General features: G+C 47.3%; 1 protein-coding gene across 2 annotated transcripts in view; it reads right to left on the reverse strand.

Moving 5' to 3' along the window:
- The window catches only part of LOC149341856 (calcitonin gene-related peptide type 1 receptor-like), a 128,034-nt gene extending 115,165 nt beyond the window's left edge, over positions 1-12,869 (reverse strand). For both annotated transcript variants that reach the window (XM_089544102.1, XM_089544101.1), the window contains exon 1: positions 12,218-12,869. The gene's annotated coding sequence lies outside the window, so the exon portion shown is untranslated. The remainder of the gene's footprint in view (positions 1-12,217) is intronic.
- Positions 12,870-14,241: the final 1,372 nt, after the last annotated feature.

A 14,241-nucleotide genomic window follows, 5' to 3' on the forward strand; every position in this document is an offset into this window, starting at 1 on the left:
ATATTCATTAAACATAAACAGCTGAAGACATCTTCCAAGTATCAGAAAACCGATTCACTGATAAAACAGGAGGTTAAATTCGGCAATTAAATAAATACCAACAAGAACAGCGCTCTATACAGTTCGAGGTCTGGCGGAAAGTTTCGCAGGTTTTCAGCCCTTGTGCTGAGGACCATGCGCGCAATGCAGAGTTTGAAATTCAAAGCGAATGCGGCGCTGCTAACAGATTCTCCGGAACAAGAAAAAAGGTGGAAAGCGGGGCGAGTTTCCTGCGCTCCAAAAATCATGAAAAAGGCGAGCAGTGCGAGAAATCGATCGACTGCGATCAGGCGGCGGGAGTGCACATTTGCCAGCCTGCAGCTACGACGGAAAGCGGGCAGCGGACGCGGGATGCGCTCGGTCCGGATAGCGCCGGGGTGACCTGCACGGGGTAACCTAACTCACGGAGGAGGCGCCCGAGGCAAGCAGGTTTCAATTACGTCCCTTGTCCGGTCGCTCAACGGCCGAATTCAGGGACGGTTTGCTCCCCAGAGTTGGGTAGCTGGTTTTAGAGGGGCACTCGATCCAGGGCGGACTGGTATGTTCGCGCGTGTGTATGTGTGTGCGTGCGCGTTTTTTTTGTGTGTGTGTGTGGTGGGGGGGGGGGGGGGGGGGGGGGGGGGGGCGTCATTCGTGCGTGTGTATGTGCTGCAGACACGCAAAGTGCCACATTACTGTTACTCGACACTCTTCTGTAAAGTAAAGACAGCGTAATGGCGGCGTTCAAAAGCGTTCTTGGAGTCGTGGCCACAGATCTCTGATGTCAGCCCCCCACACGTTACGTACATGTTGCCGGTGCTTTCAAGCCTGTGCTTTCTGAACTAGGTGTTACGCATTTCGAGATGGAGGGCGTGTTTATGACATCTAAAGGAGGTATGGAAGACCCGATCGAGCATGAAGGGGTTCGACGTGAAAGGTAAATCCAAAAGCTAGTAGTTCTTCCAGTGGTCCTCTATGGTGCACGATATGATCTTCGAACTTTTCGCAGGGGTCATACGTTGGATAACTCATTGAAATTTCGTTATCAGGCCCTGGGACTTCCTTTTATTTAGTTAACCGTACTCGGGGAAGACCTGTTATTAGTGATGGAACAGCGCAAAACACCGGGACAAGAGACAAACGCTGACTTACAACACATTTTTATTTCTAAGAAACATGGCTCCTTATAACTTCTTCACACCCTCAAAACATATGCGTCACAACCATGTCGTTCAAGCGTTCTAAAATGGCAACCTAAGATTTGTAATCATAGAGATATGTAATCACATTTTTAACATGTCTAATACTTTCTTTGTTGGCAACGGTGTTTTGCGCTGTTCCATCACAAATGAGTAACCAACGTGCCCAAACTGCTGCGCTACCTGTTATTATTACTCCAAACAAAAATTTCTCCTTACTGCGATTGGAAGCTTGGTGATTTTATCTATTTCACGCTACTCTGAATGTGAGAATGCAGGAATTAAAGACAACAGATTGTAGGTTTGGTTCAGTCAGCATATTTTCAGAATATTAGAAGGCCGTAGATAACAGCGACGTTCTTAATAGAAAGTCCAGGATTTGTATAGAAAACCTGGCTGTGCCTGCAATTGTGACAGATTTTGGTTACGAAGCCGTCTTTACGTATTATTACCTTTGAATATCCAGTAGCATATTTTGGGCATGCGATATACAAGTTCAGCGATATTTGAAAGAAGGAAAGGGCACGATGTCGTATTTAAACAAAACTGGTTGTGGTAGTAAGTTAGGTTAGTATTCTTATTCTTGGCAGAGCATTGCTTTCGGCCCGCGTATCCGCGGTGCCTTCTTGAACTGCGAGGACGTAAGCGTTTGGATGTATTGACTAACGTCGGTACTTTGTGACTAATGTCAGTAATTTAAGCACCTATTGCTGACACCTTAGTGAACCGAGGTGGCGCTAATTAGCCCTTTTCACCATATTTTTGCAAGGAAAGCTCACAGTGGATAATTGTTTTCTCGACAGTATTCTTACTTCCCGCTTTATGGTAACGGTTACCATCGGAAGTCTAGAAAGCATTTTCTATATATATTAATTCTATCTAATTTGGGCAGACTTTCACTGCCGCAGACCGCCGTCGCGGTGGCTCAGTAGTTATGGCGCTCGGCGGCTGTCCCGAAAGAGGCGGGTTCGATCCCGGCCGCGGCGGTAGAATTTCGATGGAGGCGAAATTCTAGATGCCCGCGTACTGTGCGATGTCAATGCACGTTAAAGGACCCCAGGTGGTCTAAATTTCCGGAGCCCTTCACTGCGGCGTCCCTCATAGCCTGAGCTTAGTTTCTTTGGGACGTTGGACCTCCATAAACCATAAACAATACCTAATTGCCGCAGAATAGCAGGCCTGTTCAGGAAGAAACTTTGGTTGCAGGCACCTACAGTTACTGGTGCACATTTCAGCAGGCACATTTGTTGCCAGAGGCTCTGAGAAAGTTTCTGAGAAAGCTTTTTAGCTTTCCTTTGTAGCCGTGTGGCTGCGCTTGGGTGGATGTCAATGAGTAATCACTCCCTTATTAAGAAAGAATCAAGTTCACACGCTTTTAGCAAATGGAGCTGACAAGATCATCAAGGAAATCGAAAAGACCGGAGTGATTTGCGGAACGGTTGTTCTGCTACCGATATCATCTTTGAACGGGTACATACTTGCGGGAAGAGGATGGGACACAACAAAGGAGCCCACAAGACATGTACAGAGCGCTCCGTATATGTCGTGTTTCTTCCTTTGTTGGGTCCCGTCTTCTTCGCGCAAGTACGTACCCGTTCAAAGATGAACCAACTCGCCCAAACAAGAGTATTACTGGATACCATCTGCATGCCTGTAATTGGCGCAGGCAAACGACATATATTCCAGAAGAACCAAAAATATAAACCAGCTTGGTTAGCCTGGTTAGCTCGGCTGGTAGAGCGACTGCCCGGTGAGGTGGTGTGGTCGCGGATTCAAACGTTGACTGCCTACGGGTGGATGCTAATGAGTAATTACTCCCTTATTACAAATGTTCTCCGTCTTGGGGGATTCCCCTAAGCAGCTTAACAACTCTGTTCCCACTTAAAGATTTTTATCCATTCGCTCTCGCCCTACCATATGCTATTCGTCCCGGTTGACTGAGTTGGTAGAGCTACAGCGCCAGGGAGAGGTCGTGCTGGGTTCGAACCCCGGTCCAGTGCAGATTTTCTTCTACCTGAACTACGTAGTTTCTATTGGAATCTGTATATCTTTTACTGTAGTCGTATGGTTGAGCTTGGGATGATGCTGTTTAGTAATTACTCCCGTATCAGTAAAGATAGAACAGATCTCACAGTATCATTTTGTTATTTTTATCCGCCACAAGTGGAATGATATCGTGTAGGTAGATCGTGGCTCGTGTGGATAGCTCTGTGATGGTGGCTGAAACCTGATGAGAAGCCTGCTTTTTAAGACGGAACTTGTTTCAAGAGACAGCGGCGAGTATTATTTCCGAAGAGCTGCCACTTTAAATCAGCCATCCTGGAATCGCGCCATCTCTGCTCTGCCAGCCACGGGTTTGGTTAGAGGACCAGAGTTCTAACACGCTTGCTTACGATGTACTGCACAAATTTAGCAACAGTTGGAAAATGCACAGTCCACGACTCCTTGGCCCGTCGTCAAGACCGGAAAAAGCGGAAAGAAAGAGTTGAAAAATTCGAGACAGCTTCGCCTTAGAAGACCATAGACGGATCAATAAAACAGGCTGAGGCAATACTAGCTTGGAGCATAAAAAAAATATTTAAAGCAGGCGACAGTAAAGGGCACCAAAGCCCTACTGGCTGGCGTTCTATACCTTCACCGAGGCATGGAGTCAGCTTTAGCTCATTAATATTTTTTCGTTCACTTGTTTTATCCGCAAGTTCTCGCAACATTCGTTCCGGACTCTTTCTGTTTTTCTTTCTTTTTCTCCCCTCTTTTCTTTTTTTGGTTCCCGCTTTCCTTCTCATCCTTCCACCTTACGCGTGGTGTCTCTTGCAGAAGCAAGAAAACCTAACGAGCGCACCCAGAAAAATTAAAACCGATGACCTAGAGAATTATAGGAACAAGCTAGGAGGAACAGCTGGCATTTGGAATTCTGCCGACCCAAGGAGAGTGCCTTCACGAGACGGTGCTTGGATTCATTACTAAGTCGTAAAACCCTCGCCTGCCTTCTAAGCCTTACAACAGGCGCCGCTTTGCCAAAAAACTACCAAGGCACCCCCCTTTCCTCGAAACCCACTTTGGCCTGTTGTGTACCCGCTAAGAGACTCGTGCGCAAACCAAGTTTCATTTGCTTCTTCGCCTGTTTTTTTTTTTTATATAAGCGTGCGTCCCCTGCTCAAAGTGTATCCAGCGCCTGCCAGGCTTTTTCCGTTGAAACGAGCTTTCCTCTTCAACCTATCGCGGAGCTCCCGTTGCCGATAAAACTTATATGCAGATATCACTCTGCTATCATTGACATAAGTGCGTCCCCCCAAATGAAGATTATGGAGGGATTATCCAAAATGAAAAACAAAGTTCTCCATGTACTTTCTCTTGCTCAAAAGCCCTGCAGTGACAATAAAATTCTGATAGAAATTTTTCTTTGCAAACTGCTGATTAGCCTAACCCGTGTCTGTGCAGCTGCACTGTTGTGCATTTGCGCCACGAGATATTTTTTGCGCCCGCAAAGAAACCAGCTGGGAACTACTTGCGGACGGAACCTGAAAAGGCAAACATGTAGGCCAAACTCTCCGTCAGAAATAAAGTAGAGCGCATGACTGCTGGTTTTGGGAGTGAAAAATGAACCTAGGGTGCACTAGCTGATTCCAATCTAATGCACTAATATTTCCAATTGTCGATTCAATCATCAACTAACTGGAAGTACTTTCGTTTCGTCACTTTCTTTGTACGCCTTTTTATGACAAAGTTTCACCACCAGGTCGTGTGAATATACATAAGTCAGTGGTGTAGACATATATGATATGTTCGGCTTCATTACCGGTGGTCAAAATAAATTGCTTTGATTGACACTTATCTCCTTTTCGTCTGTTTGTGTGCGTGCCTGCGTGTGACAGAAGCAGACCAAACTGTAGGTAAAGTACGGATAAGTGTATTTAAATTCATGCAGCGCTTACTGTGATTACACTGAGTTCAAATGTAAAACAGCTACAAGAATCAACCGTGAAAATTTGTGGTATTCCTTGGGCATGCCTGCACGAAACACAACTGCGGGCTCTATAATAATCAGCACCAAACCAAAAATTATAGCTGGTGTGATCGGTAAGCAGTCTGAAGTGATGGCTAGAGGTCATAAACAGTCCTGCTATTCCACTCAGGCCTAAAATGAATTGGAAGGCCGCCCATGCGTCCTCCGTATGTTTCGGTTCTGTAATCTCGCCCAACTCCAATGGTGCCTGCTTTTCTTACGCTGTGGAGGCTCGTAACAATGTAGTTAATTGGCGTTTGCAAGGAGAGTTTATTGGTTGTGTAAACACCTAGGTATTTGTGGGATGTTACGTGTAGTTTTGAGTCTAAAACAATTTTTTTTACTAAAAAAATGTCTTCTAATTTGTGCCGCACAAAGTTATATAAAAAGTTTGGTTTGGTTTATAGGGTTTAACATCCCAAAGCTACTCAGACTATGAGGGACGCCGTAGTGAAGGGCTCCGGAAATTTCAACAGAATGAAAGATGAGGCATTGTTCAACGGGGCATCAAACATTTGATTGGGAAGATACGGTGTCTGAGAATATGTTTAAATCAAACTTTGCGTTCACACCCCATCTAGTAATAAGTACACCGTGTGGGAACTGGGCATTAAAGAGTTGAATAACATTATATACCTAACATTTAATGCCTAGAGAAACTACCGTATACTGGTAGTAATCAAAAAAGGGCCGTAACAATGACGATGCCTGCCTTCATGTTTTATTTTCTTTTCATGGAGACGTACCATTATTGAAGTTATATTTATCGGAAGCACCCTCGATCAAAGTTGCACTGGCGAGCTTCGCGTTATTTTCACTTACAATCTTGGGTGGAGGATCTCGTGGAGTTTATATGTATTTCCTTGTTCAATCCCTCCTTCACACTGTCATTTGCCGGAAGTCTAACAAATATGCAAGAAACTGTCACATGAACGACGATATAGCAAAACTACCATTTTAAAGCAGCAATCTCGGTCGTCTTCCTTTGGCTGAGGACTACACAACGGCTAGGCGGCTAAGATGCTTCGACGCAATGATACCCTCGAACGTTTCAAGAGTGTGCACTGTGCCACTGATCGCCATAGAACGAAATGCGATGCATAATATTTTCCTGTTCTTTTTGTCGACGGGAAGTACAGAGACAAGGCAATGTGCTGATTAGTGCACCTGCTTGACATGTTCAGCCACAACTTTTCATGCTATTATACTCCAAACATGAATCGTATGGCTTCCTCAGCTCAGATATTTGCGTCAAGCCTGATGACTAAATGAATACGGTGCGTGGCTTTGTTGCCGGTATCACTACGAGCTTGTGTTGCCGAGAAAAAGGAACTACTCTGAAGACTTGGTGATTGTGAGGGAAATCCGCAATATGAGCGTATCTGAAAGTGTTCATAGCGGCATGCCATGGTACCCAAGAGAGAAGCCATGACGGTACAACATTTGTCTGGCAGGTAGACTCGCTGAAGGTGACACGTTAAAGTTGGTACAGCGTCAACGCAAGAAGTCGTTCACTATGAATTTAGAAATGAGTTGCACAGAATACTGCAGGAAAAATATTAGTATGCTGTCATTATTTTAAAAAATTGGTAGCACATCTTACCTTAGCACATGTGAGTCTAAGGCGTAAAAAACGGAAAAAGGCCACCTTATTGTAGTAGCTTGAAACATCAGGAGCGCAAACAAAAAAGAAATGCTTAGCAGTGGCCAACGATTAATAGCTTGCACTCTTTTAAGATGCACATTTGCTATTCGAAAGATCACAGGACAGCACTGAGCACTGAGACTGTTGATAAAGTAAGACCGCGGACACAAGTGCAACGTGGTGACATATCACTACGTGCACAAAAGCAAAGGACCTGAACCGGACACAGTGACGGCAACGCCTGGCATTTTCCGCGGAGCCCTTCTCTTCATCCTATCATACTCTGCACCCCACTCCCCGTAACAGAGCTGGTGCTATCGCAAGTCTGGAATCTATGTTCGACGCTGCGAGTGATACACAAATCAAATGACTCAAAGCAGTCGGCACGTATGGGCCGGCCTTTCATCCTCTGCACGGCGCGGCTCACCATGTGTGGCTAATCGATTCTTTGCCGCAGTGACACCGGATCATAACGCGGTTATTTCTTTTTCTCGCGCATATCAGCCACGGTCGAGACGTTGAACCGCCGTGCGGCAACGAGAGGGCAAAGAAGAACGCGATGCGAATACAAAAGAAAAAAAATGAAATAAGGAAAAGAGATTCGTCAGGAACGACGCCCTTTTTTTCGCATCACTTCTTGGACGGGTCGGCTGTATACGCAACGTCAAGGCCAATCGGTTTCCCCGGCCGTCGAACACGGTGGCCGATGATGCCGTTGGCCCAATTCAGCGCGATGAGTGCGTCATGAACGCCTCGTCCGTTCCTCAGGACGTGACTCTCGCGGTTTCGATGACGAGACTCCTTTCGTTTACGCACTTACGTCTGTTTCATTATTTCATTCTTTTTTCTCTGCTCTCTTCGCTGAATCCCTGTCAGCGGGCGCTCGGGGAAAACTTTATATCGCGCAGTCACTGCCCTCTGCACAGAGGCTTAGCTATACCTGGCTCTTTAATGGCGCCGCGAGGGAACGTGCTATCAAGTATTCAATGCTACACAGTAGGCAGACGCCGCGGTGCGCAGGTGAGGACTTCAGGGGCACCCGCGCTGCGTAATTTATTCCTCAGGTCCGCATACCGTTGTCTTAGCTCCGCGAGTGCTATCTTCTCTCTTGTCGCAACGTGCATTTTAATGAAGTTTGTTTTCGTATATACGTGGTACGAGGAGAGTTGGGCAAAAGGCTTGTTGTGGCGGCGTGTCATCATTACACGATGGCAATCCTCTGTGTTTGAAAGTTTGATGAAGCAAGCGGGTGAGGGATACTTTTGTGACAGGTAACGGAATAGGTTGGCCTGAGGCAGATTGCCCTAACATGCTAATTTACGGGGGGAAGTTTGGGAAAGGCGCTGAGAAGGTCATAAGGGGACGATGTTGAGCATACATGAGAGAATGGGCTCAAAAGTTCCTGAATTTTGAAGCCGTCTGACGGCTATAAAACCAGTCTTTCGATCTTTGCTTTTTCTTTGGGGAAAAAATTGCTAAAACTCATTTAATCTGTGGCGATCGTCAAGAGCCGAATAATAACTTCCCCGACTGGTTTCTCGCACTGTCCTCCAAACGACCCGACAAGTGGAAGAAGTCAGTGCACTGAAAAACTTGCACATTTTAGCACTCCGAGCTAGGGCAAACTATTAAATGTTTAGCAGCAGTCTTGCTCATATGAACCTACTGTCCTCGCCGATACTGTTGTCTCATAACGAACACGGTCAACTTGCGAAAAGTATTTTCATGTTCCTGTCACCATGTAGTTTGAAGTTCTCATTGTTTGTTCTCTGCCTTTTTTTTTTTTCAGTCAGCCAAGTCAAAATAACTGCTGTTCCCTTTATATCTTACTATTTCCTTTTTCACATATGGTAACACCGGTATAGCCTACTGTGTGCCTCTGCAGGCATCTCGTGCTAGCGTCGATCTAAATCAACAAATCGTACCGGAAAATGTATAGAGTGCGATACCACAGCAACGGTACTGGACGGCGATGCACGTAATATGCTTGCTATCTCCTTACAGACGAGATTGAGTGTCCAGTCACTGCGGGCTGCCTGTGCGCCTTGAGTGTCGTACCGCTGAACTCTTTCAAGTATAATTCAGCACCGTCCATATGAACGCGCCGCACACAGCATCATGCGACCGGCACCATCTAACCAATTTGATCGCTTGGCAGCACTCATGCCGCCGAATAGCGCAGTCCACGTGGCGATTTCTTTCATCATTTTTAATCTTTTACAGCGGCAGTCTTGGCAGCGGCAGCCGGCCCGTCGTGGTGCCGCAAATGCGGCCATACCGTGGTCGTAAAGCGAACATCTATGAAAATTGCTAAGGCCTGCTTAAGAAACAGACTTCTTCGAAGAAGCGCGCACATCCTACTAAATAGGCACAGCTGTCCGAGTGAATACTGCACGGGCCCTAAGGTTAAGCAGCTTACTCTCCTAAAGTGGTGCGCAACTCTTATCTGGCTCGCCGAATGGCGGGCAACGAGTTCAATTCGACGCAATCGACTTAGCGACGCCGAGCCTAAGGGCTCACGAGGCCGGTCTGAAGAAATGTTTTTAGTCGTCTAGGCTTCTCTGCCAAGCTGAGAAATGCAGAAATCAAACGAAAAGTGCGAAAAGCAGCAAAATGTGTTGGCTGCAGCTCGGCTCCTTGCTTCCAGTGAACGTTACAGGCTGGTTTACTTTTCTTTTTTTTTCTGTTTCTAAACACAAAGTGAGAGTTAACTGATGACCCTAAACAAAAAATGGGTTAAAATTGGAGTGTTTTTACCCGCTCATCATCGCGACGTGCGGTTAGTGCTCGGGAAGGCTAACCGCGGATGATATGCATTTCAGTTATAAATATTAAAAAAGTTAAATTAATTTAAACGCAGCAACGTTAGCTTCTTTAGTACTTCCCATTAGCACTTGTGCTATTCACTAGCTTTTAGTGGAGCGCCAAAACATTTCAGCAAAACTGAAAAAATTGAAAACGTTTTCTTCGATGACGCGTTGTGTTCTACGGTTGCCGTGGAAGCAAGGTGAAATAAGGAGCCTGAAAAAGAAGAATCTGAAAACAAAAATTCATACTCGTGCGACAACAAAAACAAAAAAAAAAGGCCAAGCTTTCTCAAAAAACAAACCGGTCTTCCTCTTAATCCTCCTGGCGACGTAACGGCCGACTCAAGGGTATCCAGATTTCTTACTTACGCTGGAGCCAGCCAGAACCAGAAAAATAGCAAAAAGAGTGCATTTGGTAGTGTGGCGAGCAATTAGCCTTGTTGTTCTTTGTTTCCCTTCCTCCTGCACCATTCCCAGCTTTATGTGGGAGACCGCTATCTGAGAGTGAATGCTGCAGGATCCGCGGTGACAATGGATTGCACCATTATGCCTTAACGCGACGTGTGCAGCAGCGAATAGACTTTTTGTTTTTCCCCTTGATAACTGAACACTTGCAGTTGTTTTCTAAGAACTTCTATTTAGAACAATGGCAGCCGCCTTGAGTGCAAGGAATACAATTGGTTCGTGGTGTTTTTCGGCTCTGGACTGAAAGACAACACCAAAGAGCGCAGTTTCTAAATGCTTTTTCTAGCGTTCCTGCTCCACGGTGTGCACCCGAACAATTTTAAAATTCTAACCTCGTTTCTTTTTTTTTGACCTCCCGCGCTGGGAGCGGGGCGCGTAGAGCTCCGCAAAAACAAGGGGACAGAGTGTTACACCATATGTTTTTTGCTCAACCTACCTTTGCATTCCTTTTTGTCCGTTTAGAAGCATGTAACACAAATGGCGACTAACGCCTAACTTGGTCATTAGTTGCATTTTTAACATTTCATTTAGAGCAGCCCCAAGGCATCCAGCATTCCTTCACGAATCATCCCCTGTGCACATCATCGTTTGCACGCAACGGTGCGTTTAGACAAGAGTACTGCTTCCATAGAGCTCGTAGCCGACATCGCCAAGCGCAGTCGTCGAGCTGTTATCAGGCAGCAGAATTATACGGAGGGCTGTTAGGAAAAAAGCGAAGACGTTTTGGAATTCCGATGGAATGGATTGAGGCTGACGACATATGACGCCGAGTAGCCTACCACAGGCTGCGTGAAAGCCATCAGTAATTCGGACGCGTGTTCTGCAGCGGTCTGTCCAGCGGCCTCCGGTGCATGGTGTTCGTGTAGAAGTCGGTCCACTGAGAATACCCCGCGGAATATCTTCAGTTGCATGGCTGCTCTGTGGTGTGCCCTCTGGCGACCAAAAAGAGAAAGAGCAGGAGTCTGCATGCGCACCCATGCACTCACGCACAGTGTGGGCGGACTTACAACTGGTTTATTTTTGGCCCATGCACGGGCTTTAACCAATTTTCTTCTGTAAGCGAGACATTAATGATAGCCGACATTCAGTCTCGGACAAAAAACGGCGCTCTTCCTCCGTTGTAAGCATAGACGAATCGCTAATGCAGGACCCCTCACCGTTTTTTGATCAGAAATGCTTCAAGAAACTGTTGTTTCTGCCTGGACTTCCCCCTGCCAATAATGCTCGTGCAGTAAAACAGAGGTCAGCAGTTCCTACAGTCTTTCACATGCAAAGCCAGTGTGTTTCCTCTACCCGATCGCAACATTTTTCCGTGCTCTCTGAAGCGTTCATTCAAGCAAGTATACATCGGGCAGACTGGGTAATGCTTGAACAAAAGCATCACAGAACACGGCAAAACGTTGCGATCGCGTACAGGGAGCACACTGGCTTTGCATGCGAAACACTGTTGCAAATGTTCGCCTCCGTTTCAGCGCGCCAGCATTATTGGGAGGGGGAAGTCCAGACAAGAGCGAGAGCTGCTCGAAGCATTTCTAATAAAAAAAAAGTTAGCGATTCTGCATTAGTGAGAAAGACTGGCGTTTTTTTATCGGGGACTGCATGACGACCTGACTTTGATTAATGTCATTTGCATGTGCGCTTGCGCAAGAAAATGGTTTAAAGTGCTCGGGTCAAAAATAAATCATTTGTAAGTCCGGAGACTTCTGGTCCTGGGTGTCGTTTATCGCTGGTTCCTTGTCGCTAAAAGACTCGTCACCAGCTTACTCCGATGACTTTCGCTCGTTGCACGAGCAAAGAAAGTATGGTTAGACAAAGTTCCAAAGCACAAACACAACGCAGGCATGTCGCCTGGAGAAATTAAGTTTTGTGAGGTGGAACATCAAAGTCGAAATACATCGTTCCTCTTAGCATCGTAGGCTATAAAGTCGCGTCATCCCGTTTGGAAGCAGTTTTATTTTAGTTCTACCTATTACTGCGCATTCCGAATTTCCACCAAGTGCTTACGCGATGGATAACTTTCTCAGAGAACAGAAACCTGGAAGGGAATGGAGGCGAGATTTGGCAGTTTTCAACTTACCGGAGAGTAATCCGCAGTCCCTGTGTTGCAGTCAGCTTGACAATCCAACTCCGCCGAGAGAAATTACAGCTCTCAAATTTGAGTCCACTTGAGGCGGACGAAGTCCCGCGCGCGCCTCGTCGTCGATCGACCACGTGTGGAACTCAGAGCAGAGAAGAACCAACTCGCACAAGGCTGCGTTCCATTGGAGAGGTCTAGTCTGTTCGCATATCCGGATGGGGGACACTTCCTTCAGCGCAGACACAATCTTCTCCTCTTCAAAGGACGCACGAAGGCTTCGAATCAGCGAGGTTTCAAAGGATACAATCCTCACAACACAGCGCGAAATTAGCCCCTTACAATGGAGGCTTGTCAAGCGGTCTGAGGCAGGGAACGGGACGTCCCGAACGATGAACAATTGAGAGAGATTTTCTCTTTTTCCGCCCTCAACGGACAGCGAAGGAGCTCTCTTGAACGGGCGGCGGCGGAAAGCCCGGCTTGCGCAGCCTCCGGAGCTGCTGTCGCTCTTGACTTCGGGGGCACCACCGCCGCGCTGGCGAAGAAAGCGTTTGTCCGCTCCGCTTCGGGCGTCGGGCCGCTACCGACTAAGCGCTGCTCCGCGCGGCCGCTGACGAACGACGGTCGAGGGGGAGCGCGCTGCGCTCCTCCCACTGCCGGCGCTCACGGTGGCAAGCGGGGCCCCGGCCGACGCGTCACGCAAACGCGGCCACTGGTGGCGTCGGCGGCCGGAGCATGCGCGTCGAAGAGGCCCAAAGACGCCAACAAAAGCGCGCGCGCAACACGGAGGCGACCCACACTCGCCCCCTCGGCTGTGTTGAGGTTCGGGTAGTTGTTCTGCGGCCGCAACCAAAGGGGTGCCTAAGAGGTAGCAGCGTTCACGCACACGCAAGCAAGAAAAATGCACTCGAGGAAGACAATATTCGGTGTCTGTTTCAATGGCTAGGTGCGGGTATAATGACACATGAGGCGATTTCTCGTGTTGTCTTCGTCAACTTTGTAGCCGGCCGCATGCATGGTGTGCCTATTTGAAAGCCAATGACAACAAATACCGCGCAAGAATTCTCAGCCACGATAGCTAAAGCTGTTTTCTTGTTTTGTGGCGCTTTTTTGTCAGGCGGGGCAGAATTTTATTGATTATTTTCCTTTTTTTCATAAAGCCAAAGGCTCACTAGGCTCACGCATGAAGAAGGTGCAAGAGGAGGCGACATTCGTTCTTAGGCTCTGAAAACGAGGCAAAATAAACGGTGATCCTTGTTCGGTTTCTAATGCGCCTACCAGGCGATGTTTACAGAAATTGAAGCAACTGAATTGTTTAGAGAAAGAGGTAAACGCAGATGCACGCATTATTTAGGCCGTTCCGTGGTTTGTCTTAGGCACTTCAAGTAAGGGAAAGTAAGGGAAAACTTTATTTACACTAATGGTTTTTCCTGCGGTTTGGGGGCATCTTCAGAGACGTCTTGGTTCTACCCCCAGGAGCCTTCTCTGTCGAAGTCGTCCGCCTCTAATCAGTGGTCGGTTGCCCTCAGTCCAGGGCTCCGCTGCCCACTGCCGCCCGTTGAGCTCGCTGCACCAGACCTTGTTGGTCTTCACAGCGGTCGCTGGACAGCAGAGGATCCCACTGCTCCGCACTCGGGTTTTGTATTTTGGGGACCACGTGTATGTTTTGGCAGGCCCATGTGATGTGGTATAGAGTTGGTTTTTCGTCGCACCAGGGACATTTGTCCGTGTATATCGTAGGGTGCATTTTGTTTAGTATATGTAGGTTTGGGAAAGAGCCTGTTTGTAATTGTCTCCAAGTGACAGCTTCCTCTCTGCTGAGAGATTTGTGCGGTGGGGGATATCGCATTCTTCTGCCTCTATAGTTTTGTAGTATGGCCGAGTATTCCCTGGGTGCTGGCGCGAGTTCGGCGGTCTCGTCGGATGCTCGGAAAGTAATGTATCCTCGAGCTATCCTGTCGGCCTCTTCGTTCCCTGCCACCCCCGTGTGCCCCGGTACCCACACAATTTTGTGTGGGATCTTGTCG

The sequence above is a fragment of the Amblyomma mixtum genome, chromosome 5, assembly GCF_055824585.1.
Source record: "Amblyomma mixtum isolate Tamu chromosome 5, ASM5582458v1, whole genome shotgun sequence".
NCBI classification, from domain to species: Eukaryota; Metazoa; Arthropoda; class Arachnida; order Ixodida; family Ixodidae; genus Amblyomma; species Amblyomma mixtum.